At 40.0% G+C, this 27570-nt stretch overlaps 1 non-coding gene and 1 pseudogene across 1 annotated transcript; both read left to right on the top strand.

Moving 5' to 3' along the window:
- The first annotated feature begins 1416 nt into the window (after positions 1–1416).
- Positions 1417–27570, top strand: part of LOC130939396 (uncharacterized) — a 125646-nt pseudogene continuing 99492 nt past the window's right edge.
- LOC130942291 (small nucleolar RNA R71) lies at positions 11650–11757 on the top strand. The gene has a single exon (XR_009070867.1). It is a non-coding gene; the product is annotated as a small nucleolar RNA R71 (small nucleolar RNA).

Raw genomic sequence — 27570 nt, forward strand, 5'->3', positions numbered from 1 at the left:
GATATGGAGTCTAGGATTACCTTTGGCATCCCAAGGTCTTGTATCCTACATCACTAGGCACTGTTACCATACTGAGAACTCCCGGTTCTCATACCATATTTTTATTGTGTTTTTCAGATGCAGGTTGCAACCCACCTCGGTGAGTTGTCTGGTTGGTGACAGAAACGGAGGATTTGGATACTCCTTTTGAGTCTTTTGATTTATTTTGAATATGTCTCTCACTTTTGTACTTTGTTTTGCCTAGAGGCTTGTATTTGAGAGAATAAACTTGTATAAGATGTTTTTACTGTCTGGTCTCCTGTATTGTCTGTATATAGTTAGCCGGCTTAAACTCCGTGAGCTGAGACTACTTTCTTATGATATTACACCATAATATTATTATTTTATTTATATTACATCCGTCTCTTGTGCTTTAAGTTAGACGCTTTGTTAGTTCGTTTTGCGCCTTTCAAATCGTGTATTTTGAGCTATACCTTTCATCAGGCTTCTAGATAATATTATTTCTTCTATATATATTATATGTATGAGCTTAGAACTGTCGTAATCCTTGATTAATCTTTGCTTTACAACGTGAGGTAAGGCTTAGCCTAACTGGGGTGTTAGACCAACCACTGTCGTCTACTCTCAATGTAGCCTTGATCGCTGGAGATCTATCGGAAATAATCAATAGGCCTTCCTGTGGGGTGACGTGTCGCCTCAGATTGGTAAGGAAGAAAGACCATGACTCCATTGTCTCAGACTCAATAATTGCTGTTACCATCTTGAGCCACCGCAATAAGCAAAACATCACCATATTTGCTATACAGGTGCATGCCATCGACGGATACGAACAACTTGCAATGCTTGAAAGTCTCCACACAAGCTTGGAAGGACCAAAATACCTTATCAAATATGCTGCAATCATGCACCATGAGGTGCCCATCATAATATGGAACAACACTGATCTCACATATCGTTCTGGGACAACAACTCTGGAGTGCTTGCAGCAACCTCGACACCTTATTGTACAACTCCTCCCAATCATCGTATATCTGCGCAATTGCCTTTTGTTTTGCCATCCAGACCTTTATATACGATGATTTGAAGTGATAGCTTTGTCTAACGGCACCTTGTAGGATAGAGATTCTGGCAGAGGTGCTGGATTGTATCAACGGCATGATGACATGTCATTTGAGACTACTGTTCAACTAGCGGTGGTCATGAGACATGGTGGGGTTAAACACGTGTGCCCTCCTCCAACCCTACGCACCTCCCTAACAGAATAGAACAATCGTGGTTAACATGCACAACAAACATAACAATGATAATTGAGAATACACAACACAATTAATCTTGCAATTACTAATATCTGAGATTCTGTCAGAGAGCAACACGGAGATTCCAAGGGCAGCCTAATTCATATTATCAGCAACACACATGGTACTTCAATCGATCCGACTCCAGGGCTTAGTACTCAGCACTTTTGCAAATGCTATAATTCTTGACACCATGCAGTACTACATCTCTGCTTTTGAATCTGTAGCCAATGGTAGCACGAATCCCCACACTTTTGTACTATTGTACCAACAAGTACACCGGTTCGTCCAAGTAATACCTGAGAGAGTCAGGGTCGATCCCACGAGGATTGTGGTTTGAAGCAAGCTGCGGTTATCTTGCAGGTCTTAGTCAGGCATATCAGAAGGTTGTTGGATATAAAATTGTATTAGGACTTTTAGATTCAGCAATAGGGATATGTTGAAGGATTGGAGTTACTTTGTCTTTCTAAATTAACTCTGGTACTACTATCTTCTTTGCTTGTGAATAATCTTCTTCTATGGCAGGCTGTATGTGATCAACACCATGGGCCGTGGTCATTGATCTCCTCTGCTACAGATTGAACGCCATTGGTCGTGGTCATCTAATCAGACGAAGGGTGAAGCGCTAGCAAGTCATTCTCTTGGTGATCCTACTCAAAATGCCACAGACAAGGTCGAATCCTCCAGATCAGAGAACGTTGCTTCTTTGGATTCTAGCCTATACCATGGAGACCCTAATCTCCCTGGAAATAAGCTGAACTAGTGTCTCGAGAAGTCCCCAATGAAGTCATGGATTAACCGTCTGAGAGATATATAAACATAGCTGTTGGCTCGTGCTCTCCAGTCATGTATTCACACGAACCCAAGTAGACGTGGGTGTTTGTCAGGCACGTTCGTCTTAATGTGATGAACCGAGCTAATTTGTCAAATCATCCTATTCACCACGATGAAGATCGGATATTGATGAGCGGATAATTTATACGCTTTTTGGCATTATTTTTATTTTAATAGGTTTTAGTTACATTTTAGTATATTATTATTAGTTTTCATGCAAAAATCACATTTCTGGACTTTACTATGAATTTGTGTGTTTTTCTGTGATTTCAGGTATTTTCTGGCTGAAATTGAGGGACCTGAGTAAAAATCTGATTCAAAGGCTGAAAAAAGGACTGCTGATGTTATTGGATTCTGACCTCCATGCACTCGAAGTGGATTTTATGGAGCTACAAAAGCCCAATTGGCGCGCTCTCAATTGCGTTGGAAAGTAGACATCCTGGGCTTTCCAAAAATTCCATTTCGAGTGTAGGGAGGTCAGAATCCAATAGCATCTGCAGTCCTTTGTCAGCCTCTGAATTGCTCAGGTCCCTTAATTTCAGCCAGAAAATACCTGAAATCACAGAAAAACACACAAACTCATAGTAAAGTCCAGAAATGTGAATTTTGCTTAAAAACTAATAAAAATACTAAAAACTAACTAAATCATACTAAAAACTATGTAAAAACAATGCCAAAAAGGGTATAAATTATCCGCTCATCACAACACCAAAGTTAAATTGTTGCTTGTCCCCAAGCAACTGAAAACAAAATAGGATAAAAAGAAGAGAATATACAATGAATCCCACAATATCAACGAAGCTTAGTCCCAATTAGATGAGCGTGGCTAGTAGCTTTTTGCTTCTAAATAGTTTTGGCATCTCACTTTATCCTTTGAAATTCAGAATGATTGGCATCTATAGGAACTCAGAATTTTAGATAGTGTTATTGATTCTCCTAGTATAGTATGTTGATTCTTGAACATACACAACTACTTTATGAGTCTTGGCCGTGGCCGTAAGCACTCTGTTTTCCAGTATTACCATTGGATACATAAATGCCACAGGCACATAACTGGGTGAACCTTTTCAGATTGTGACTCAGCTTTGCTAAAGTCCCCAATTAGAGGTGTCCAGAGTTCTTAAGCACACTCTTTTTATTTTGGATCACGACTTTAACCACTCAGTCTCAAGCTTTTCACTTGGACCTTCATGACACAAGCACATGGTTAGGGACAACTTGATTTAGCCGCTTAGTCCTGGATTTTATTTCCTTGGGCCCTCCTATCCCTTAATGCTCAAAGCCTTGGATCCTTTTTACCCTCGCCTTTTGGTTTTAAGGGCTATTGGCTTTTTTTGCTTGCTTTTTCTTTTTCTTTCTTTCTCTTTTTTTTCGCCATTTTTTTCCACTGCTTTTTCTTGCTTCAAGAATCAATTTCACAATTTTTCAATAACATTTCTCTTTGTTCATCATTCTTTCAAGAGCCAACAATTTTAACATTCATAAACAACAGGATCAAAAATATGCATTGTTCAAGCATTCATTCAGAAAACAAAAAGTATTGCCACCACATCAAAATAATAAAACTAATTTTAAGATAAAATTTGAAATCCAAGTACTTCTTGTTCTTTTGTAATTAAGCACATTTTTCATTTAAGAGAGGTGAAGGATTCATGGAGTTATTCATAGCTTTAAGACATAGACACTAGACGCTAATGATCATGTAATAAAGACACAAACATAGACAAACATGAAGCTCAAAAACCAAAAACAGAAAAATAGATAGACAAGAAGATTAAGGAATGAGTCCACCTTAGTGAGGGTGGTGTCTTCCTTTTGAAGAACCAATGGTGCTCTTGAGCTCCTCTATGTCTCTTCCTTGCCTTTGTTGCTCCTCCCTCATAGCTCTTTGATCTTCTCTAATCTCATGGAGAATGATGGAGTGCTCTTGGTGCTCCACCTTTAGTTGGTCCATGTTGTAACTCAAGCCTTCCAAGGAGGTGTTGGGTTGTTTCCAATAGTTGTGTGGAGGAAATTGCATCTCTTGAGGCATCTCAGGGATTTCTTGATGAGGATCTTCCTCATGCTCTTGTTAAGGTCCATGAATGAGCTATCTTGTTTGCTTTATCCTTTTCTTAGTGATGGGCTTATCCTCTTCAATGAGGATGTCTCCTTCTATATTAATCCCAGCTAAATTGCATAGATGACAAATGAGATGAGGAAAGACTAACCTTGCCAAGGTGGATGACTTGTCAGCCACCTTGTAGAGTTCTAGAGGTATGATCTCATGAACTTCCACTTCCTCCCCAATCATGATACTATGGATCATGATGGCCCGATCCACAGTCACTTCAGATCGGTTGCTAGTAGGAATGATGGAACGTTGGATGAACTCCAACCATCTTCTAGCCACATGCTTAAGGTCTGGTCTTCTCAATTGAACCGGATTGCCTCTTGAGTCTCTTTTCCATTGACCTCCTTCCACACATATGTCCATGAGAACTTGGTCCAACCTTTGATCAAAGTTGACCCTTCTAGTGTAGGGGCGTGCGTTTTCTTGCATAATTGGCAAGTGGAACGCCAACCTTACATTTTTCGAACTTAAATCTAAGTATTTCCCCCGAACCATTGTAAGCCAATTCTTTGGATTCGAGTTCATACTTTGATCATGGTTCCTAGTGATCCATGCATTGGCATAGAAGTCTTGAACCATTAAGATTCCGACTTGTTGAATAGGGTTGGTGAGAACTTCCCAACCTCTTCTTCGGATCTCATATCGGATCTTCGGATACTCATTTTTCTTGAGCATGAAAGGAACCTCAGGGATCACATTCTTCTTGGCGACAACTTCATAGAAGTGGTCTTGATGGACCTTTGAGATGAATCTCTCCATCTCCCATGACTCAGAGGTGGAAGCTTTTGCCTTCCCTTTCCTCTTTCTAGAGGTTTCTCCGGCCTTAGGTGCCATAAAAGGTTATAGAAAAATAAAAAGCAATGCTTTTACCACACCAAACTTAAAAGGTTTGCTCGTCCTCGAGCAAAAGAAGAAAGAAAGAAGGAGGAGAAGAAGAAAATGGAGGAGATGGAGGGAGATAGGTGGTTCGGCCAAGAGAGGGGAAAGGTGTTTGTGTTGTGTGAATATGAAGGAGTAGTGAGGGGTTTATATAGGGGTGGGGGGTTGGGTTTCGGTCATTAGGTTTGGGTTTGGGAGGGAAAAGTGTTTGAATTTTGAAAGTGAGGTAGGTGGGGTTGGTGGGTGGTGCACGAAATTGTGATCACTACTTTTCACAACTCAAATAATCCCTAGTAATGGCCTCAAAGACTTGGTGCTCAATACCATGGCATAAACACAACTTCGTACAACTAACCAGCAAGTGTATTGGGTTGTCCAAGTAATAAACCTTACGCGAGTAAGTGTCGATCCCACGGAGATTGTTGGTATGAAGCAAGCTATGGTCACCTTGTAAATCTTAGTCAGGCAGACTCAAATGGGTATGGGTGATATATGAATAAAACATAAAGATAAAGATAGAGATACTTATGTAATTCATTGGTGAGAACTTCAGATAAGCGAATGGAGATGCTTTGTCCCTTCCGTCTCTCTGCTTTCCTACTGTCTTCATCCAATCCTTCTTACTCCTTTCCATGGCAAGCTGTATGTTGGGCATCACCGTTGTCAGTGGCTACAGTCCCGTCCTCTCAGTGGAAATGTTCAACGCACCCTGTCACGGCACGGCTATCCAGCTGTCGGTTCTCGATCATGTCGGAATAGAATCCATTGATTCTTTTGCGTCTGTCACTAACGCCCCACAATCGCGAGTTTGAAGCTCGTCACAGTCATTCAATCATTGAATCCTACTCAGAATACCACAGACAAGGTTTAGACCTTCCGGATTCTCTTGAATGCCGCCATCAATTCTAGCTTATACCACGAAAACTCCGGTTAAGGAAATCCAAGAGATAAACATTCAAGCCTTGTTTGCTTGTAGAACGGGAGTGGTTGTCAGGCACGCGTTCATAAGTGAGAATGAAGATGAGCGTCACATAATCATCACATTAATCAAGTTCTTGAGTGCGAATGAATATCTTGGAATAAGAACAAGCTGAATTGAATAGAAGAACAATAGTAATTGCATTAATACTCGAGGTACAGCAGAGCTCCACACCTTAATCTATGGTGTGTAGAAACTCCACCGTTGAAAATACATAAGAACAAGGTCTAGGCATGGCCGAATGGCCAGCCTCCCAATGATCTAAGATAGCATAAAACTACTCAAAGATAGCTACCAAGATCTCTAAATACAATAGCAAAAGATCCTATTTATAGGGAACTAATAGCTTAAGAATTACAAAGGTGAGTAAATGACATAAAAATCCACTTCCGGGTCCACTTGGTGTGTGCTTGGGCTGAGCATTGAAGCATTTTCATGTAGAGACTCTTCTTGGAGTTAAACGCCAGCTTTTGTGCCAGTTTGGGCGTTTAACTCCCATTCTTGTGCCAGTTCCGGCGTTTAACGCTGGGCATTCTGAAGGTGACTTTGAACGCCGGTTTGGGCCATCAAATCTTGGGCAAAGTATGGATTATCATATATTGCTAGAAAGCCCAGGATGTCTTCTTTCCAACGCCGTTGAGAGCGCCCCAATTGGGCTTCTGTAGCTCCAGAAAATCCACTTCGAGTGAAGGGAGGTCAGAATCCAACAGCATCTGCAGTCCTTTTCAGTCTCTGAATCAGATTTTTGCTCAGGTCCCTCAATTTCAGCTAGAAAATACCTGAAATCACAGAAAAACATACAAAATCATAGTAAAGTCCAGAAAAGTGAATTTTAGCTAAAAACTAATAAAAATATACTAAAAACTAACTAAATCTACTAAAAATATACTAAAAACAATGCCAAAAAGCGTACAAATTATCCGCTCATCACAACACTAAACTTAAATTGTTGCTTGTCCCCAAGCAACTAAAAATTAGATAAGATAAAGAGAAGAGAATATGCAATGAATTCCAAAAACATCTATGAAGACCAGTATTAATTAGATGAGCGGGGCTTTTAGCTTTTTGCCTCTGAACAGTTTTGGCATCTCACTTTATCCTTTGAAATTCAGAATGATTGGCTTCTTTAGAAACTCAGAATCCAGATAGTATTATTGATTCTCCTAGTTAAGTATGATGATTCTTGAACACAGCTACTTTATGAGTCTTGGCCGTGGCCCAAAGCACTCTGTCTTCCGGTATTACCACCGGATACATACATGCAACAGACACATAATTGGGTGAACCTTTTCAGATTGTGACTCAGCTTTGCTAGAGTCCCCAATTAGAGGTGTCCAGGGTTCTTAAGCACACTCTTTTTGCCTTGGATCACAACTTTATTTCTTTTTTTTTTCTTTCTTTTTCTCTTTCTCCCTTTTTTTCATTTTTTTTCGCTTCTTCTCTCTTTTTTTTGTATTCACTGCTTTTTCTTGCTTCAAGAATCATTTTTATGATTTTTCAGATCCTCAGTTACATGTCTCCTTTTTCATCATCCTTTCAAGAGCCAACCAGTCATGAACCACAAATTCAAAAGACATATGCACTGTTTAAGCATACATTCAGAAAACAAAAGTATTGCCACCACATCAAAATAATTAATCTGTTATAAAATCTAAAATTCATGCAATTCTTCTTTTTTCAATTAAGAACAATTTTTTTTTACTTAAGAAAGGTGATGGATTCATAGGACATTCATAACTTTAAGGCATAGTCACTAAGACACTAATGATCACAAGACACAAACATGGATAAACATAAGCATAAAATTCGAAAACTAGAAAAATAAAGAACAAGGAGATTAAAGAACGGGTCCACCTTAGTGATGGCGGCTTGTTCTTCCTCTTGAAGATCTTATGGAGTGCTTGAGCTCCTCAATGTCTCTTCCTTGCCTTTGTTGCTCCTCTCTCATGATTCTTTGATCTTCTCTAATTTCATGGAAGAGGATGGAATGTTCTTGGTGCTCCACCCTTAGTTGTCCCATGTTGGAACTCAATTCTCCTAGGGAGGTGTTGATTTGATCCCAATAGTTTTGTGGAGGAAAATGCATCCCTTGAGGCATCTCAGGGATTTCATGATGAGTGGGATCTCTTGTTTGCTCCATCCTTTTCTTAGTGATAGGCTTGTCCTCATCAATGAGGATGTCTCCTTCTATGTCCACTCCAACTGAATAACAGAGGTGACAAATGAGATGAGGAAAGGCTAACCTTGCCAAGGTAGAGGACTTGTCCGCCACCTTATAGAGTTCTTGGGCTATAACCTCATGAACTTCCACTTCCTCTCCAATCATGATACTATGAATCATGATGGCCCGGTCTAGAGTAACTTCAGACCGGTTGCTAGTGGGAATGATTGAGCGTTGGATAAACTCCAACCATCCTCTAGCCATGGGTTTGAGGTCGTGCCTTCTTAGTTGAACCGGCTTCCCTCTTGAATCTCTCTTCCATTGGGCACCCTCTTCACAGATGTCTATGAGGACTTGGTCCAACCTTTGATCAAAGTTGACCCTTCTAGTGTAAGGGTGTTCATCTCCTTGCATCATGGGCAAGTTGAATGCCAACCTTACATTTTTCGGACTAAAATCTAAGTATTTTCCCCGAACCATTGTAAGCCAATTCTTTGGGTCCGGGTTCACACTTTGATCATGGTTCTTGGTGATCCATGTATTGGCATAGAACTCTTGAACCATTAAGATTCCGACTTGTTGAATGGGGTTGGTAAGAACTTCCCAACCTCTTCTTCGGATCTCATGTCGGATCTCCGGATATTCACTCTTTTTGAGTTTGAAAGGGACCTCGGGGATCACCTTCTTCAAGGCCACAACTTCATAGAAGTGGTCTTGATGCACCCTTGAGATGAATCTCTCCATCTCCCATGACTCGGAGGTGGAAGCTTTTGCCTTCCCTTTCCTCTTTCTAGAGGTTTCTCCGGCCTTGGATGCCATAAATGGTTATGGAAAAACAAAAAGCAATGCTTTTACCACACCAAACTTAAAAGGTTTGCTCGTCCTCGAGCAAAAGAAGAAAGAAGAGAGTAGAAGAAGAAGAAATAGAGGAGATGGAGATGGCTTTTGTGGTTCGGCCAAAGGGGGAGAAGTAGTGTTTAGGTTGTGTGAAAATGAAGGAGTGAAGATGGGTTTATATAGGGGTGGAGAGAGGGGTAGGGTTCGGCCATTATGGGTGGGTTTGGGTGGGAAAGTGGTTTGAATTTTGAATGGTGAGGTAGGTGGGGTTTTATGAAGGATGGATGTGAGTGGTGAAGAGAAAGATGGGATTTGATAGGTGAGGGGTTTTTTGGGGAAGAGTGGTTGAGGTGATTGGTGAATGGGTGAAGAAGAGAGAGGGTGGTGGGGTAGGTGGGGATCCTGTGGGGTCCACAGATCCTGAGGTGTCAAGGAAAATTCAACCCTGCACCAAGTGGCGTGCAAAAATGCACCCTTTTGCCAATTCTGGCGTTAAACGCCTGGCTGGTGCCCATTTCTGGCGTTTAACGCCAGCTTCTTGCCCTTTTCTGGCGTTTAACGCCAGTCTGGTGCCCCTTTCTGGCGTTAAACGCCCAGAATGGTGCCAGACTGGGCGTTAAACGCCCATTTGCTAACTTCACTGGCGTTTAAACGCCAGCAAGTTCTCCGCCAGGGTGTGCTATTTTTCTTTCTGTTTTTCATTCTGTTTCTGCTTTTTCAATTGATTTTGTGACTTCTCATGATCATCAACGTACAAAAAACATAAAATGACAAAGGAAAATAGATTAAATATAACATTGGGTTGCCTCCCAACAAGCGCTTCTTTAATGTCAGTAGCTTGACAGAGGGCTCTCATGGACCCTCACAGATACTCAGAGCAATGATGGAACCTCCCAACACCAAACTTAGAGTTTGAATGTGGGGGTTCAACACCAAACTTAGAGTTTGGTTGTGGCCTCCCAACACCAAACTTAGAGTTTGACTGTGGGGGCTCTGTTTGACTCTGTTTTGAGAGAAGCTCTTCATGCTTCCTCTCCATGGTGACAGAGGGATATCCTTGAGCCTTAAACACAAAGGATTCTTCATTCACTTGAATGATCAATTCTCCTCTGTCAACATCAATCACAGCCTTTGCTGTGGCTAGGAAGGGTCTGCCAAGGATGATGGATTCATCCATGCACTTCCCAGTCTCTAGGACTATGAAATCAGCAGGGATGTAATGGTCTTCAATCTTCACCAAAACATCCTCTACAAGTCCATAAGCTTGTTTTCTTGAATTGTCTGCCATCTCTAGTGAGATTCTTGCAGCTTGTACCTCAAAGATCCCTAGCTTCTCCATTACAGAGAGAGGCATGAGGTTTACACTTGACCCTAAGTCACACAGAGCCTTCTTGAAGGTCATGGTGCCTATGGTACAAGGTATTGAAAACTTCCCAGGATCTTGTCTCTTTTGAGGTAATTTCTGCCTAGACAAGTCATCCAGTTCTTTAGTGAGCAAAGGGGGTTCATCCTCCCAAGTCTCATTACCAAATAACTTGTCATTTAGCTTCATGATTGCTCCAAGGTATTTAGCAACTTGCTCTTCAGTGACATACTCATCCTCTTCAGAGGAAGAATACTCATCAGAGCTCATGAATGGCAGAAGTAAGTCCAGTGGAATCTCTATGGTCTCATTTTAAGCCTCAGATTCCCATGGTTCCTCATTAGGGAACTCATTGGAGGCCAGTGGACGCCCATTGAGGTCTTCCTTAGTGGCGTTCACTGCCTCTTCCTCCTCTCCAAATTCGGCCATGTTGATGGCCTTGCACTCTCCTTTTGGATTTTCTTCTGTATTGCTTGGAAGAGTACTAGGAGGGAGTTCAGTAATTTTCTTACTCAGTTGACCCACTTGTGCCTCCAAATTCCTAATGGAGGACCTTGTTTCAGTCATGAAACTTTGAGTGGTTTTGATTAGATCAGAGACCATGGTTGCTAAGTCAGAGTGGTTCTGCTTAGAATTCTCTGTCTGTTGTTGAGAAGATGATGGAGAAGGCTTGTCATTGCTAAACCTATTTCTTCCACCATTATTGTTGTTGAAACCTTGTTGAGGTCTCTGTTGATCCTTCCATGAGAAATTGGGATGATTTCTCCATGAAGAGTTATAGGTGTTTCCATAAGGTTCTCCCATGTAATTCACCTCTTCCATTGAAGGGTTCTCAGGATCATAAGCTTCTTCTTCAGATGAAGCATCCTTAGTACTGCTTGGTGCATTTTGCATTCCAGACAGACTTTGAGAGATCAAATTGACTTGTTGGGTCAATATTTTGTTCTGAGCCAGTATGGCATTCAGAGTATCAATCTTAAGAACTCCTTTCTTCTGATTTGTCCCATTGTTCACAGGATTCCTTTCAGAAGTGTACATGAATTGGTTATTTGCAACCATTTCAATGAGCTCTTGAGCTTCTGCAGGCGTCTTCTTCAGATGAAGAGATCCTCCAGCAGAGCTATCCAAAGACATCTTGGATGGTTCAGAGAGTCCATCATAGAAAATACCTATGATGCTCTATTCAGAAAGCATGTCAGAAGGACATTTTCTGATCAATTGTTTGTATCTTTCCCAAGCTTCATAGAGGGATTCTCCTTCCTTCTGTCTGAAGGTTTGGACTTCCACTCTAAGCTTACTCAATTTTTGAGGTGGAAAGAACTTTGCCAAGAAGGCATTGACTAGCTTTTCCCAAGAGTTCAGGCTGTCTTTAGGTTGTGAGTCCAACCATATTCTAGCTCTGTCTCTTACAGCAAAAAGGAATAGCATAAGTCTGTAGACCTCAGGGTCAACCCCATTAGTCTTGACAGTGTCACAGATTTGCAAGAATTCAGTTAAAAACTGATGAGGATCTTCCAATGGAAGTCCATGGAACTTGCAATTCTGTTGCATTAGAGAAACTAATTGAGGCTTAAGCTCAAAGTTGTTTGCTCCAATGGCAGGGATAGAGATGCTTCTCCCATAGAAGTCGGGAGTAGGTGCAGTAAAGTCACCCAGCACCTTCCTTGCATTGTTTGCATTGTTGTTGTTTTCGGCTGCCATGGGTTGTTCTTCTTTGAAGATTTCTGTTAGGTCCTCTATAGAGAGTTGTACCTTAGCTTCTCTTAGCTTTCGCTTCAAGTTCCTTTTAGGTTCAGGGTCAGCCTCAACAAGAATGCTTTTGTCTTTGCTCCTGCTCATGTGAAAGAGAAGAGAACAAGAAAATGTGGAATCCTCTATGTCACAGTATAGAGATTCCTTGAGGTGTCAGAGGAACAGAAAAATAGAAGAAAGAGGTAGAAGAATTCGAACTTAGTGAGATAGTGTTCGAATTGTGCATTGAGGAGGAGTGGTACTCCATAAATAGAAGGATGTGAGAAGAGGGGAAGAGATTTTTCGAAAATTAAGTAAAAGATTTTAAAAACATTTTGAAAAAGATTTTTAAGAAGATATGATTGAAAACTTTTTTGAAAAAGATGTGGTTTAAAAGTTATGGTTTTAAAAAGATGTGATTGAGAAGATATGATTTGAAAAACAATTTAAAAAGATTTGATTTTAAAAATTAATGACTTGCCTAACAAGAAAAGATATGATTCAAACATTAAACCTTTCTCAACAGAAAAGGCAACATACTTGAAATGTTGAATCAAATCATTAATTGATAACAAGTATTTTTGAAAAAGGAAAGAAATTGATTTTGAAAAAGATTTGATTGAAAAGATATGATTTGAAAAAGATTTGATTTTGAAAAACTTTGAAAACTTGAAAAAAAATTGCATTAAAAACAAAATCTTCCCTTTTGTGCCATCCTGGCGTTAAACGCCCAGAATGGTATCCATTCTAGCGTTTAACGCCCAAAATGCTACCCTTTTGGGCGTTAAACGCCCAGCCAGGCACCCTGGCTGGCGTTTAAATGCCAGTTTTTCCTTCTTCACTGGGCGTTTTGAACGCCCAGCTTTTTCTGTATAATTCCTCTGCTGCATGTACTGAATCTTCAGTTCCCTGCATTATTGACTTGAAAATAGAACCAAGATCAAATAAACAATGCATGCAAGACACCAAACTTAAAATGAGACTCTAGACTCAACAAGAAACATAAAATATTTTTGGTTTTTATGATTTTGTAATTTTTTGGATTTTTTTCGAAAATTAAGTGGAAAAGAAATAAAGGTATCAAAATTCTTAATGAGAATTCCAGGAATCATTGCAATGCTAGTCTAAGACTTCGGTCCAGGAATTAGACATGGCTTCACAGCCAGCCAAGCTTTCAAAGAAAGCTTCGGTCCAAAACACTAGACATGGCCAATGGCCAGCCAAACCTTAGCAGATCATTGCTCCAATAGCAAGATTGATAGAAATCAACAAGCTTTTGTGATGACAAGTTGAAACCTCGGTCCAATAAGATTAGACATGGCTTCACAGCCAGCCAGACTTCAACAGATCATCATGAAACTCTAGAACTCATTCTTAAGAATTCTGAAAAATACCTAATCTAAGCAACAAGATGAACCGTCAGTTGTCCATACTCGAAACAATCCCCGGCAACGGCGCCAAAAAACTTGGTGCACGAAATTGTGATCACTACTTTTCACAACTCAAATAATCCCTAGTAATGGCCCCAAAGACTTGGTGCTCAATACCATGGCATAAACACAACTTCGCACAACTAACCAGCAAGTGTATTGGGTCGTCCAAGTAATAAACCTTACGCGAGTAAGGGTCGATCCCACGGAGATTGTTGGTATGAAGCAAGCTATGGTCACCTTGTAAATCTTAGTCAGGCAGACTCAAATGGGTATGGGTGATATATGAATAAAACATAAAGATAAAGATAGAGATACTTATGTAATTCATTGGTGAGAACTTCAGATAAGCGAATGGAGATGCTTTGTCCCTTCCGTCTCTCTGCTTTCCTACTGTCTTCATCCAATCCTTCTTACTCCTTTCCATGGCAAGCTGTATGTTGGGCATCACCGTTGTCAGTGGCTACAGTCCCGTCCTCTCAGTAGAAATGTTCAACGCACCCTGTCACGGCACGGCTATCCAGCTGTCGGTTCTCGATCATGTCGGAATAGAATCCATTGATTCTTTTGCGTCTGTCACTAACGCCCCACAATCGCGAGTTTGAAGCTCGTCACAGTCATTCAATCATTGAATCCTACTCAGAATACCACAGACAAGGTTTAGACCTTCCGGATTCTCTTGAATGCCGCCATCAATTCTAGCTTATACCACGAAGACTCCGGTTAAGGAAATCCAAGAGATAAACATTCAAGCCTTGTTTGCTTGTAGAACGGGAGTGGTTGTCAGGCACGCGTTCATAAGTGAGAATGAAGATGAGCGTCACATAATCATCACATTCATCAAGTTCTTGAGTGCGAATGAATATCTTGGAATAAGAACAAGCTGAATTGAATAGAAGAACAATAGTAATTGCATTAATACTCGAGGTATAGCAGAGCTCCACACCTTAATCTATGGTGTGTAGAAACTCCACCGTTGAAAATACATAAGAACAAGGTCTAGGCATGGCCGAATGGCCAGCCTCCCAATGATCTAAGATAGCATAAAACTACTCAAAGATAGCTACCAAGATCTCTAAATACAATAGCAAAAGGTCCTATTTATAGGGAACTAATAGCTTAAGAATTACAAAGGTGAGTAAATGACATAAAAATCCACTTCCGGGCCCACTTGGTGTGTGCTTGGGCTGAGCATTGAAGCATTTTCGTGTAGAGACTCTTCTTGGAGTTAAACGCCAGCTTTTGTGGCAGTTTGGGCGTTTAACTCCCATTCTTGTGCCAGTTCCGGCGTTTAACGCCGGGCATTCTGAAGGTGACTTTGAACGCCGGTTTGGGCCATCAAATCTTGGGCAAAGTATGGACTATCATATATTGCTGGAAAGCCCAGGAGGTCTACTTTCCAACGCCGTTGAGAGCGCGCCAATTGGGCTTTTGTAGCTTCAGAAAATTCACTTCGAGTGCAGGGAGGTCAGAATCCAACAGCATCTGCAGTCCTTTTCAGTCTCTGAATCAGATTTTTGCTCAGGTCCCTCAATTTCAACCAGAAAATACTTGAAATCATAGAAAAACACCCAAACTCATAGTAAAGTCCAGAAAAGTGAATTTTAGCTAAAAACTAATAAAAATATACTAAAAACTAACTAAATCTACTAAAAACATACTAAAAACAATGCCAAAAAGCGTACAAATTATCCGCTCATCAGTGGGGATCCTGTAGGGTCCACAGATCCTGAGGGATCAAGGAATTCATCCCTACTTCTTTTAGGCGTGCAAAATGCCCTTACAATGCAATCTTGGCATTTAACGCCAGATTGCTGCTTGTTTCTGGGGTTAAATGCCAGCTTTTATTCCTTTCCTGGCGTTAAACGCCAGGCTGCAACTTGTTTCTGGCGTTTAACACCAGATTATAGCCTATTTCTGGCGTTTAATGCCCAGAATAGTGCCAGACTGGGCGTTAAACGCCCATTCTGCTACCCTTACTGGCGTTTAAACGCCAGTAAGTTCCTCCTCTAGGGTGTGATGTTTTTAATGCTGTTTTTTATTTTTCTTAATTTTTTTTGCAGTTGTTTTTGTGACTCCACATGATCATCAACCTAAAAAAAAGCAAATAACATAGATAAATAAACTTGGGTTGCCTCCCAATAAGCGCTTCTTTAATGTCAATAGCTTGACAGTGAGCTCTCATGGAGCCTCACAGATGTTCAGAGCATTGTTGGGACCTTTCAACACCAAACTTAGAGTTTGAATGTGGGGGTTTAACACCAAACTTAGAGTTTGGTTGTGGCCTCCCAACACCAAACTTAGAGTTTAACTGTGGGGACTTTGGTTGACTCTGCAGTGAGAGAAGCTTTTCTTGCTTCCTCTCCATGGTTACAGAGGGAGATCCTTGAGTTTTAAACACAAGGTAGTCCTCATTCAGTTGAAGGACTAACTCTCCTCTGTCCACATCAATCACAGTTTTTGTTGTGGCTAGGAAGGGTCTTCCAAGGATGATGGATTCATCCTCATCCTTCCCAGTGTCTAGGATTATAAAATCGACAAGGATGTAAATGCCTTTGACCTTTACTAGCACATCCTTTACCTGTCCATAAGCCTTTTTTATGGATTTGTCTACCATTTCTAATGAGAATGTGGTAGCCTATACCTTAAAGATTCCCAGTTTCTCCATTACAGAGAGTGGCATTAAGTTTATTCCTGATCCCAGGTCACACAGAGCCTTCTCAAAGGTCATGGTGCCTATGGTACATGAAATTAGGAATTTACCAGGATCCTGTTTCTTTTGAGATAAAGTGTGCTGAACCCAGGTATTCAGTTCATTAATGAGCAATGGAGGCTCATCCTCCCAAGTCTCATTACCAAATAGCTTGGCATTTAGCTTCATGATTGCTCCTAAATACTGGGCAACTTGCCCTTCAACAATGTCTTCATCTTCTTCAGAAGATGAATAATCATCAGAGCTCATGAATGGCAAAAGGAGGTTCAATGGAAACTCTATGGTCTCTAGATGAGCCTTAGATTCCTTAGGTTCCTCAACTGGGAACTCCTTTTTATTTAGAGGACGTCCCAAGAGGTCTTCCTCACTGGGATTCACGTCCTTCTCCTCCTCTGTGCATTCGGCCACACCAAGTAAGGTTATGGCCTTGCACTCTCTTTCTAGGTTCTCTTCTATATTGCTTGGGAGAGTACTAGGAGAAGTTTTAGTGACTTTTTTACTCAGCTGACCCACTTGTGCCTCCAAATTTATAATGGAGGACCTTGTTTCATTCATGAAACTTAGAGTGGCCTTAGATAGACCGGAGACTATGTTTGCTAAGCTAGAGGGGCTCAGGCTCAAAATTCTCTGTCTGTTGCTGAGAGGATGATGGAAAAGGCTTGCTATTGCTAAACATGCTTCTTCCACCATTATTAAAGCCTTGTTGTGACTTTTGTTGATCCTTCCATGAGAAATTTGGATGATTTCTCCATGAGGGATTATAGGTGTTTCCATAGGCTTCACCCATGTAATTCACCTCTGCCATTGTAGGGTTCTCAGGATCATAAGCTTCTTCTTCAGAAGATGCTTCTTCAGTAATGTTGGATGCATTTTGCAATCCATTCAGACTTTGAAAAATTAAATTGACTTATTGAGTCAACATTTTGTTCTGAGCCAATATGGCATTCAGAGCATCAATTTCAAGAACTCATTTCCTCTGAGGCGTTTCATTACTCACAGGATTCCTTTCAGAAGTCTACATGAACTGGTTATTTGCAACCATGTCAATGAGTTCCTGAGCTTCTGCAGGTATTTTCTTTAGGTGAATAGATCCACCTGCAAAATGGTCTAATAACATCTGAGACAATTCAGACAGACCATCATAGAATATATCCAGGATGGTCCATTCTGAGAGCATGTCAGAAGGACACTTTTTGGTCAGTTGCTTGTATCTTTCCCAAGCTTCATAGAGGGATTCACCTTCTTTCTGTCTGAAGGTTTGAACATTCACTCTAAGCTTACCCAGCTTTTGAGGAGGAAAGAACTTGGCTAAGAAAGCCGTGACCAGCTTATCCCAAGAGTTCAGGCTATCTTTAGGTTAAGAGTCTAACCATACTCTAGCTCTGTCTCTTACAACAAAAGGGAAAAGCATAAGCCTGTAGACCTCGGGATCAACCCCATTGGTCTTAACAGTATCACAGATCTGCAAGAATTTAGTTAAGAACTGAAAAGGATCTTCTGATGGAAGTCCATAAAACTTGCGATTCTGTTGCATTAGAGAAACTAATTGAGGCTTTAGCTCAAAATTGTTTGCTCCAATGGCAGGGATTGAGATGCTTCTTCCATGGAAGTTGGAATTTAGTGCAGTAAAGTCACCAAGCATCTTCCTTGCACTATTGTTGGGTTCGGCCATGTCTCTTTCTTTTTCGAGATTCTCTGTAAGGTTTTCTCTGGATTGTTGTGCTTTAGCTTCTCTTAGCTTCTTCTTCAGAGTCCTTTCAGGTTCAAGATTTGCTTCAACAAGAATGTCCATGTCCTTGCTCCTGCTCGTATGAAAAAGAAGAGGACAGAAAAGGAAGAGGAATCCTCTATGTCACATTATAGAGATTCTTTAATGTGAGTAAAATAAAAAAAGAATAGAAGAAGGAGAAGAGAAAAATTCGAACACAGAGGAGAAGAGAGGGTTTGAATTTTGAGATGAAGAGAAGTGTTAGTAAATGAATAAATAAATAGAAAAAGATGAGGGAGAGAGGATTTCGAATTTTTTTTTTAAAAATGGTTAGTGATTTTCGAAAATTAAGAGAAGAAATAAAATTAAAATTAAAACTTGAAACAATTAGTTAATTAAAAAAGAATTTTTGAAAAAGAGGAAGGTGATTTTCGAAAATTAGAGAGAGAATTAGTTAGGTGGTTTTGAAAAAGATAAAAAATAGTAAACAAACAAAAATCAATTAGTTAGTTGAAAAAGATTTGAAAATCAATTTTGAAAAGATAGGAAGTTAGAAAATATTTTTGAAATTTTTTTTGAAAAAGATATGATTTGAAAAAAAAGATATGATTGAAATTTATTTTGAAAAGGATTTGATTTTTAAAATCAGAATTAATGACTTGACTCACAAGAAATCAAAAGATATGATTCTAAAATTTAAAGCTTGAATCTTTCTTAACAAGAAATTAACAAAATTGAAATTTTTGAATCAAGTCATTAATTGTTAGTGTTAATTTCAAAAATTATGAAATAAAGATAAGAAAAAGATTTTGAAAATCAATTTTTAAATAATTTTCGAAAATAATAAAAGGAAAAAGAAAAGATTTGATTTTGAAAAAGATTTTGAAAAGATAAGATTTTTAAAATTGAAATCTGGACTTGACTAACAAGAAACAACTTTTTTTAAAAAATTTTTGACTAAGTCAACCCAAAATTTCAAAATTTATGAGAAAAATAAGGGAAAGATATTTTTTTATTTTTGAATTTTAACGAGGAGAGAGAAAAACAACTAAAATAACTCAAAATATGAAAATTTTGGATCAAAACAAAGAAAACATGCAAGAACACTATGAATGTCAAGATGAACATCAAGAACACTTTGAAGATCAAGATGAACATCAAGATTCATTTTTGAAAAATTTTCAAGAAAAGAAAATATGCAAGACACCAAACATAGAAATTTTTAATGTTTAGACTCTAATAATTCTAGAATGCATATGAAAAACAAGAAAAGACACAAAACAAGAAAATATGAAGATCAAACAAGAAGACTTGTCAAGAACAACTTGAAGACCATGAAGAATGCAATGCATGAATTTTCGAAATTTTTTTAGAAAATTAAAAAGATGCAATTGACACTAGACTCAAACAAGAAACACAAAATATTTTTTTGGTTTTATGATTTTTTTAATTTTTTTGGATATTTCGAAAATTATTTTGGAAAAACGAAAAAAAGAAATTTTTTTTAAAGATTTTTGAAAACTTTTTGAAAAGAAAATAAAATAAGAAGAAAATTACCTGATCTGAGCAACAAGATGAACCGTCAGTTGTCCAAACTCGAACAATCCCCGGCAACGGCGCCAAAAACTTGGGGCATGAAATTGTGATCTCAATGGCGCCAACAACTTGGTATGCACAATTGTAATATCACTCTTTTTTACAACTTCGCACAACTAACCAGCAAGTGCACTGGGTCGTCCAAGTAATAAACCTTACGTGAGTAAGGATCAATCACATGGAGATTGTCGACTTGAAACAAGCTATAGTCACCTAGTAAATCTCAGTCAGGCGGATTCAAATGGTTATGGAGTTTTAATAATTTAAAAGATAAATAAAACATAAAATAAAGAGAGAGATACTTATGTAATTCATTGGTGAGAATTTCAGATAAGTGTATGGAGATGCTTTATCCCTTCTGAATCTCTGCTTTCCTACTGCCTTCATCCAATCCTTCATACTCCTTTACATGGCAAGCTGTTTGTAGGGGGATCACCGTTGTCAATGGCTACCGTCCATCCTCTCAGTAAAAATGGTCCAGCTACAGGTTACATAGGGCTAATCATCTGTCAGTTCTCGATCGTGTAGGAATAGGATTTACTATCCTTTTGCGTCTGTCACCACGCCCTACAGTCACGAGTTTGAATCCAATCCCAGATCCTACTCGGAATACCACAGTCAAGGTTTAGACTTTCCGGATCTCAAGAATGCTGCCAATTGATTCTAGCTTATACCACGAAGACTCTGATCGAAAGGAATTGAAGGCTCAGTTGTCAGGAGAGGCAATCAAATGCATGGACCAGGAATCTAAGAGATACACATTCAAGCTTGTTTTCATGTTGAACGAAAGTGGTTGTCAATCACGCGTTCATGAGTGAGAATGGTGATGAGCATCACATAATCATCACATTCATCATGTTCTTGTGTGTGAATGAATATCTTAGAATAAGAATAAGCATGAATTGAATAGAAGAACAATAGTACTTTACATTAATACTCGAGGAACAGCAGAGCTCCACACCTTAATCTATGGTGTGTAGAAACTCCACCATTGAAAATATATAAGTGATAATGGTCTAGGCATGGCCGAGAGGCCAGCCTCTAAAACGTGATCAAAGGATCAAAAGATAAGCCAAAGATGTGAGTACAATAGTAAAAAGTTCTCTTTATACTAAACTAGTTACTAGGGTTACAAAAATGAGTAAATGATGCAGAAATCCACTTCCGGGCCCACTTGGTGTGTGCTTGGGTTGAGCATTGAAGCTTTCACGTGTAGAGGTCTTTCTTGGAGTTAAACACCAGTTTGTAACTTGTTTCTGGCATTTGACTCTGCTTTGCAACTTGTTTCTGGCGTTTAACGCTAGAATAGGACAGAAGACTGGCGTTAAATGCCAGTTTGCATCATCTAAACTCGGGCAAAGTATGGACTATTATATATTGCTGGTAAGCCCTGGATGTCTACTTTCCAACGCAGTTGAGAGCGCGCCATTTGGACTTCTGCAGCTCCAAAAATTCCATTTCGAGTGCAGGGAGGTCAGAATCCAACAACATCTGTAGTCCTTTGTCAGCCTCTGAATCAGATTTTTGCACAGGTCCCTCAATTTTAACCAGAAAATATCTGAAATCGCAAAAAAATACACAAACTCATAGTGAAGTCTAGAAATGTGAATTTTGCTTAAAAACTAATAAAAATATACTAAAAACTAACTGAATCATACTAAAAACTATATGAAAACAATGCCAAAAAGCGTATAAATTATCCGCTCATCACAACACCAAACTTAAATTATTGCTTGTCCCTAAGCAACTGGAAATCAAATAGGATAAAAAGAAGAGAACATACAATGAATCTCACAATATCAATGAAACTTAGTCCCAATTAGATGAGCGGGGGCTAGTAGCTTTTTGCTTCTGAACAGTTTTGGCATCTCATTTTATCCTTTGAAATTCAGAATGATTGACATCTATAGGAACTCAGAATTTTAGATAGTGTTATTGATTCTCCTAGTTCAGTATGTTGATTGTTGAACACAGCTACTTTATGAGTCTTGGCCGTGGCCCTAAGCACTTTATTTTCCAGTATTACCACCGAATACATAAATGCCACAGACACATAACTGGGTGAACCTTTTCAGATTGTGACTCAGCTTAGCTAAAGTCCCCAGTTAGAGGTGTCCAAAGTTCTTAAGCACACTCTTTTTGCTTTGGATCACGACTTTAACCACTCAGTCTCAAGCTTTTCACTTGGACCTTCATGACACAAGCACATGGTTAGGGACAACTTAATTTAGCCACTTAGGCCTGGATTTTATTTCCTTGGGCCCTCCTATCCATTAATGCTCAAAGCCTTGGATCCTATTTACCCTTGCCTTTTGGTTTAAAGGGCTATTGGCTTTTTCTGCTTGCTTTTTCTTTTTCTTTTTTTTTCGCTACTTTTTTCTTTTTCATTGCTTTTTTTTGCTTCAAGAATCAATTTCATGATTTTTCAGATTATCAATAACATTTCTCTTTGTTCATCATTCTTTCAAGAGTCAACAATTTTAACATTCATAAATTTCACTATAAAAAATATGCACTGTTCAAGCATTCATTCAGAAAATAAAAAGTATTGCCACCACATCAAAATAATTAAACTAATTTCAAGATAAAATTTGAAATCTATGTACTTCTTGTTCTTTTGTAATTAAGCACATTTTTCATTTAAGAGAGGTGAAGGATTCATGGAATTATTCATAACTTTAAGACATAGACATTAGACACTAATGATCATGTAATGAAGACACAAACATAGATGACACAGTAAGCATGAAAACTGAAAACAAAAAAATAAATAGACAAAGAGATTAAGAAATGAGTCCACCTTAGCCGAATGGAATGCCTAAGCTACTCTATGTCTCTTCCTTGCCTTTGTTGCTCCTCCCTCATAGCTCTTTGATCTTCTCTAATCTCATGGAGAATGATGGAGTGCTCTTGGCCGGTGGTCCATCCTTAGTTGGTCCATGTTGTAACTCAAGCCTTCCAAAGAGGTGTTGAGTTGCACCCAATAGTTATATGGAAAAAATTGCATCCCTTGAGGCATCTCAGGGATTTCTTGATGAAGATCTTCCTCATGCTCTTGTTGAGGTCCGTGAATGGGCTCTCTTGTTTGCTCCATCCTTTTTTTGGTGATGGGATTGTCCTCTTCAATAAGGATGTCTTCCTCTATGACAATTCTAGCTGAATTATATAGGGATCACCTTTTTCTTGGCCACAACTTCATAGAAGTGGTCTTGATGGACCTTTGAGATGAATCTTTCCATCTCCTATGACTCAGAGGTAGAAGCTTTTGCATTCCTTTTCCTCTTTCTAGAGGTTTCTCCGGCCTTAGGTACCATAAATGGTTATGAAAAAATAAAAAGCAATGCTTTTACCACACCAAACTTAAAAGGATTGCTCGTCCTCAAGCAAAACAAGAGAGAAAGAAAGGGGAGAAGAAGAAAATGGAGGAGATGGAGGGACATAGTGGTTCGGCCAAGGGGGTAAGGGAGTGTTTGTGATGTGTGAAAATGAAAGAGTTAAGAGGGGTATTTATAGGGAAAGAGGAGGAAAGTGGCCGAATGGAATTGGGTGGGTTTGAGAGGGAAAAGTGTTTGAATTTTAAAGTGAGGTAGTTGGGTTTTTGGGGAAGAGGTATGGAGGTGATTGGTGAAGAGAATATAGGGAAGAGGGTATGATTTGATTGGTGAGTGAGAGAGAGAAAGAGAGAGAGAGAGAGAGAGAGAGAGAGAGAGAGAGAGAGGTGGGGTAGGTGGGGATCCTGTGGGATCTAAAGATCCTAAGGGGTCAAGAATTTGTCATCCCTGCTCCAGTTAGGCATGTAAACGCTCTTAGTGTGCAATCCTAGCGTTTAATGCCAGACTGTTGCTTATTTCTGGCATTAAACGCCAGCTTTTATTCCTTTCCTAGAGTTAAACGCCAGGCTACAACCTGTTTCTGGCGTTTAACGCTAGTTTGTTACTTCTTTCTGGCGTTTAACGCCAGTCTGGTTCTTCTTTTTGGCGTTTAACGCCCAGAATGGTGCCAGACTGGGCGTTAAACGCCCATTCTGCTACCCTTACTGGCGTTTAAATGCCAGTAAGTTTCTCCTCCAGGGTGTGCTATTTTTAATGTTATTTTTTATTTTTCTTTAATTTTTGCATTTGTTTTTGTGACTCCACATGATCATTGATGACGTGCATCATCTACCCTTCTTTCTTGCATAAAGAAGACCATAAAAGAGAAAAAATCTCATTTGATCAGTACAATTCATGCATTATTTGATGAATATTACGGTACACTACTTTGAGATGAGTTGTGCTGAATTGCAGCTGAAAAAGGTATCAAAAATGGGAAGAAGACAAACAAGAAGCTGGGTGTGTGAGACTGGCGTGTCACTTGGTCGTGGCACGCTAGTACAAAATTTCAGAGAGCAAAATAGAGGAAACAAAAGGGGCGTGGCATGCCAGGCATGCCACTTGAAGTCGAAGGCGTGGCACGCCAGCTCCAAAAAGTCACTTTGGCGTGCCACTTGAAGACCCAGGCGTGGCACGCCAAGCTTGAAGAGTGCACAAATACATGGCCGTGCCACTTGAGCAGCATGGCGTGGCACACTGGTACAATGATCCAAAGAAGGGGCTGAAGGCTATTGAAGACTGGGCGTGCCACTTGAAGTCGAAGGCGTGGCACGCCAACTTCTCAACCTCACTTGGGCGTGCCACTTGGTGTCGAAGGCGTGGCACGCCAGTTTCAAAAAGTCACTTTGGCGTGCCACTTGAAGGCCAAGGCGTGGCATGCCACTTACTGGAGCGAGACAAGATCATGGGCGTGGCACGCCAACCTTTAGGCGTGGCACGCTGGTATAAGTTTCCAGAGAGGGTGGAAGAGGCCAATTACATGGGGCGTGCCACTTGGTATCGAAGGCGTGGCACGCCAATCACTATTCTTCACTTAGGCGTGCCACTTGAGCAACCAGGCATGCACGCCAGTGTCATTCAGAGGCCAAAGCATTATTGGGGCGTGCCACTTGAGTTCGTGGCATGGCACGCTAAACAGAGGAACCACTCACTCAGAAAGTGGCATGGCACGCTAGACCCTGGGCGTGCCACGCTAGTGTAACTTTCCAGAGAAGCTTAGCCAAGCACATAACAAGGGCGTGGCATGCCAGACCTTGGGCGTGCCACGCTAGTTCAAATTTCCAGTGGCAAACGAAGTGAAAAAATCAAAGGACGTGCCACTTGAGCTCGAAGGCGTGGCACGCCAATACAAGAATACCACTATGGCGTGGCACGCCAAGGTTGACAAGGGACGAGCATGCCACTTGAAGGATTGAGCGTGGCACGCCAAGCCATTTTGAAGGGCACGTGAGACGCCGATGAAGCGCCAGCCACACGCCAGCTAAGGAGTCACGTTTATTGAGTGTTTTCTTTCCCTCCAAAATGTAATTTTCCCTTTTTCACTTTTGTAATTTCTTTATTTTCACTAGGAGTAGTATAAATACCCCTAAAGAGTATTGAAGAGGGGTTAAGTAGTTAGTTCTAGATCCACTTTTACACTCCACTTTTGAGTACTTTTCAAGCTATGAGTAGCTAACTTCCCTCTCATTGAGAGAGGGAGCTCTGTTGTACTTGACGGATTGATAATAGTGAAATTCTTCTTCTTTTCATCTTCTCTTTGATTTGTTAGAAGGAATTTCGGTCTTAATGCTTAGTGTTCAATTATCTTGGGAAAGAGATTGAATGCAATTGGGTTTCATGGTAACCTTGGGAAAGGAATCATGAAACCATGCTTGAAATCCCCTCTCACACATGAGTAGAATCTGGGTTTTGGTGATGGGATACGTGACATATAATCCCCCCTCTACCTGGCTCTACAAGGGTGTGTGGTATAATCAAGGACCAAGCATATCTCTCTTCATGAGCAATTAGACCAAGGAATTGGCTATTGATCAAGATCTGAGAGATTAAGTCACCAAGGGATTGGGGCTCAATCAATCATGATTGCCAAGAGGTCAGTGAGTTGCATGATTGAAGAGGATCTAAGCTAGATTTGATCCAAAGAGACAACATATCCCAATCTCAATGAATTCCCCCATTCTTATCTATCTATTTCTTTATAGCTTAATTTTACATTCAGCAATTCCCTATTCCTATTTACTTTCAAGTCATTTATGATTCAGCATTTTACATTCTGTAATTTCTAATTCTGCAATTTATTACTTTTCTTTACATTTCAGTCATTTACATTTATGCCATTTACAATTCTGCACTTCACAATCTTATTGATCCGCTTGACTAATTCATCAATCAATTAAAACTGCTTGGATTTGCCAATCTCTGTGTATATGATCCCACTCTACTGTGGGTTATTACTTGGCGATAATTTTGGTGCGCTTGCCAAAAGAACTGATTCACTAAATTTTTAAAAGGGGTAGTGAATTCTAATCATCAATCATCAACCTAAAAAAAAGAAAATAACATAGAAAAATAAAAATTGGGTTGCCTCCCAATAAACGCTTCTTTAATGTCAATAACTTGACAGTAAGCTCTCATGGAGCTTCACAGATGTTCAGAGCATTGTTGGGGCCTCCCAACACCAAACTTAGAGTTTGGTTGTAGCCTCCCAACACCAAACTTAGAGTTTGACTGTGGGGGCTTTGTTTGACTCTGCATTGAGAGAAGCTTTCCTTGCTTCCTCTCTATGGTTACAGAGGGAGATCCTTGAGTTTTAAACACAAGGTAGTCTTTATTCAGTTGAAGGATCAACTCTCCTCTGTCAACATCAATCAAAGCTTTTGCTGTGGCTAGGAAAGGTCTGCCAAGGATGATGGATTCATCCTCATCCTTCCCAGTGTCTAGGATTATAAAATCAGCAGGGATGTAAAGGCCTTGGACCCTTACTAGCACGTCCTCTACCTGTCCATAAGCCTTTTTCATAGATTTGTCTGCCATCTCTAATGAGAATTTGGCATCCTGTACCTCAAAGATTCTCAGTTTCTCCATTACAGAGAGTGGCATTAAGTTTATGCCTGACCCCATGTCACACAAAGCCTTCTCAAAGGTCATGGTGCCTATGGTACAGGGAATTAAGAATTTACCAGGATCCTATTTCTTTTGAGGTAATGTCTGCCTAACCAAGTCATTCAGTTCATTGGTGAGCAAGGGGGGTTCATCCACCCAAGTCTCATTACCAAAAAACTTGGCATTCAGCTTCATGATTGCTCCAAGGTACTTAGTAACTTGCTCTTCAGTAATATTTTCATCCTCTTCAGAGGAGGAATAGTCATCAGAGCTCATGAATGGCAGAAGTAGGTTTAATGGAATCTCTATAGTCTCTAGATGAGCCTTAGATTCCTTAGGTTCCTCAATTGGGAACTCCTTTTTGTCCAGAGGATGTCCCATGAGGTCTTCCTCACTGGGATTCACGTCCTCCTCCTCCTCTCTAGGTTCGGCCACACCAAGTAAGGTTATGGCCTTGCACTCTCTTTTTGGATTCTCTTCTGTATTGCTTGGGATAGTACTAAGAGGAGTTTCAGTGACTCTTTTACTCAGCTGGCCCACTTGTGCCTCTAAATTTCTAATGGAGGACATTGTTTCATTCATGAAACTTAGAGTGGCCTTAGATAGATCAGAGACTATGTTTGCTAAGCTAGAGGGACTCTGCTCAGAATTCTCTGTCTGTTGCTAAGAGGATGATGGAAAAGGCTTGCTATTGCTAAACCTGTTTCTTCCACCATTATTAAAGCCTTGTTGAGGCTTTTGTTGATCCTTTCATGAGAAATTTGGATGATTTTCTCCATGAAGGATTATAGGTATTTCCATAGGCTTCACCCATGTAATTCACCTCTGCCATTGCAGGGTTCTCAGGATCATAAGCTTCTTCTTCAGAAGATGCTTCTTTAGTACTGTTGGATGCATTTTGCAATCCATTCAGACTCTGAGAAATCAAATTTACTTGTTGAGTCAACATTTTGTTTT

The sequence above is a fragment of the Arachis stenosperma genome, chromosome 7, assembly GCF_014773155.1.
Source record: "Arachis stenosperma cultivar V10309 chromosome 7, arast.V10309.gnm1.PFL2, whole genome shotgun sequence".
In the NCBI taxonomy this organism is placed as follows: domain Eukaryota; kingdom Viridiplantae; phylum Streptophyta; class Magnoliopsida; order Fabales; family Fabaceae; genus Arachis; species Arachis stenosperma.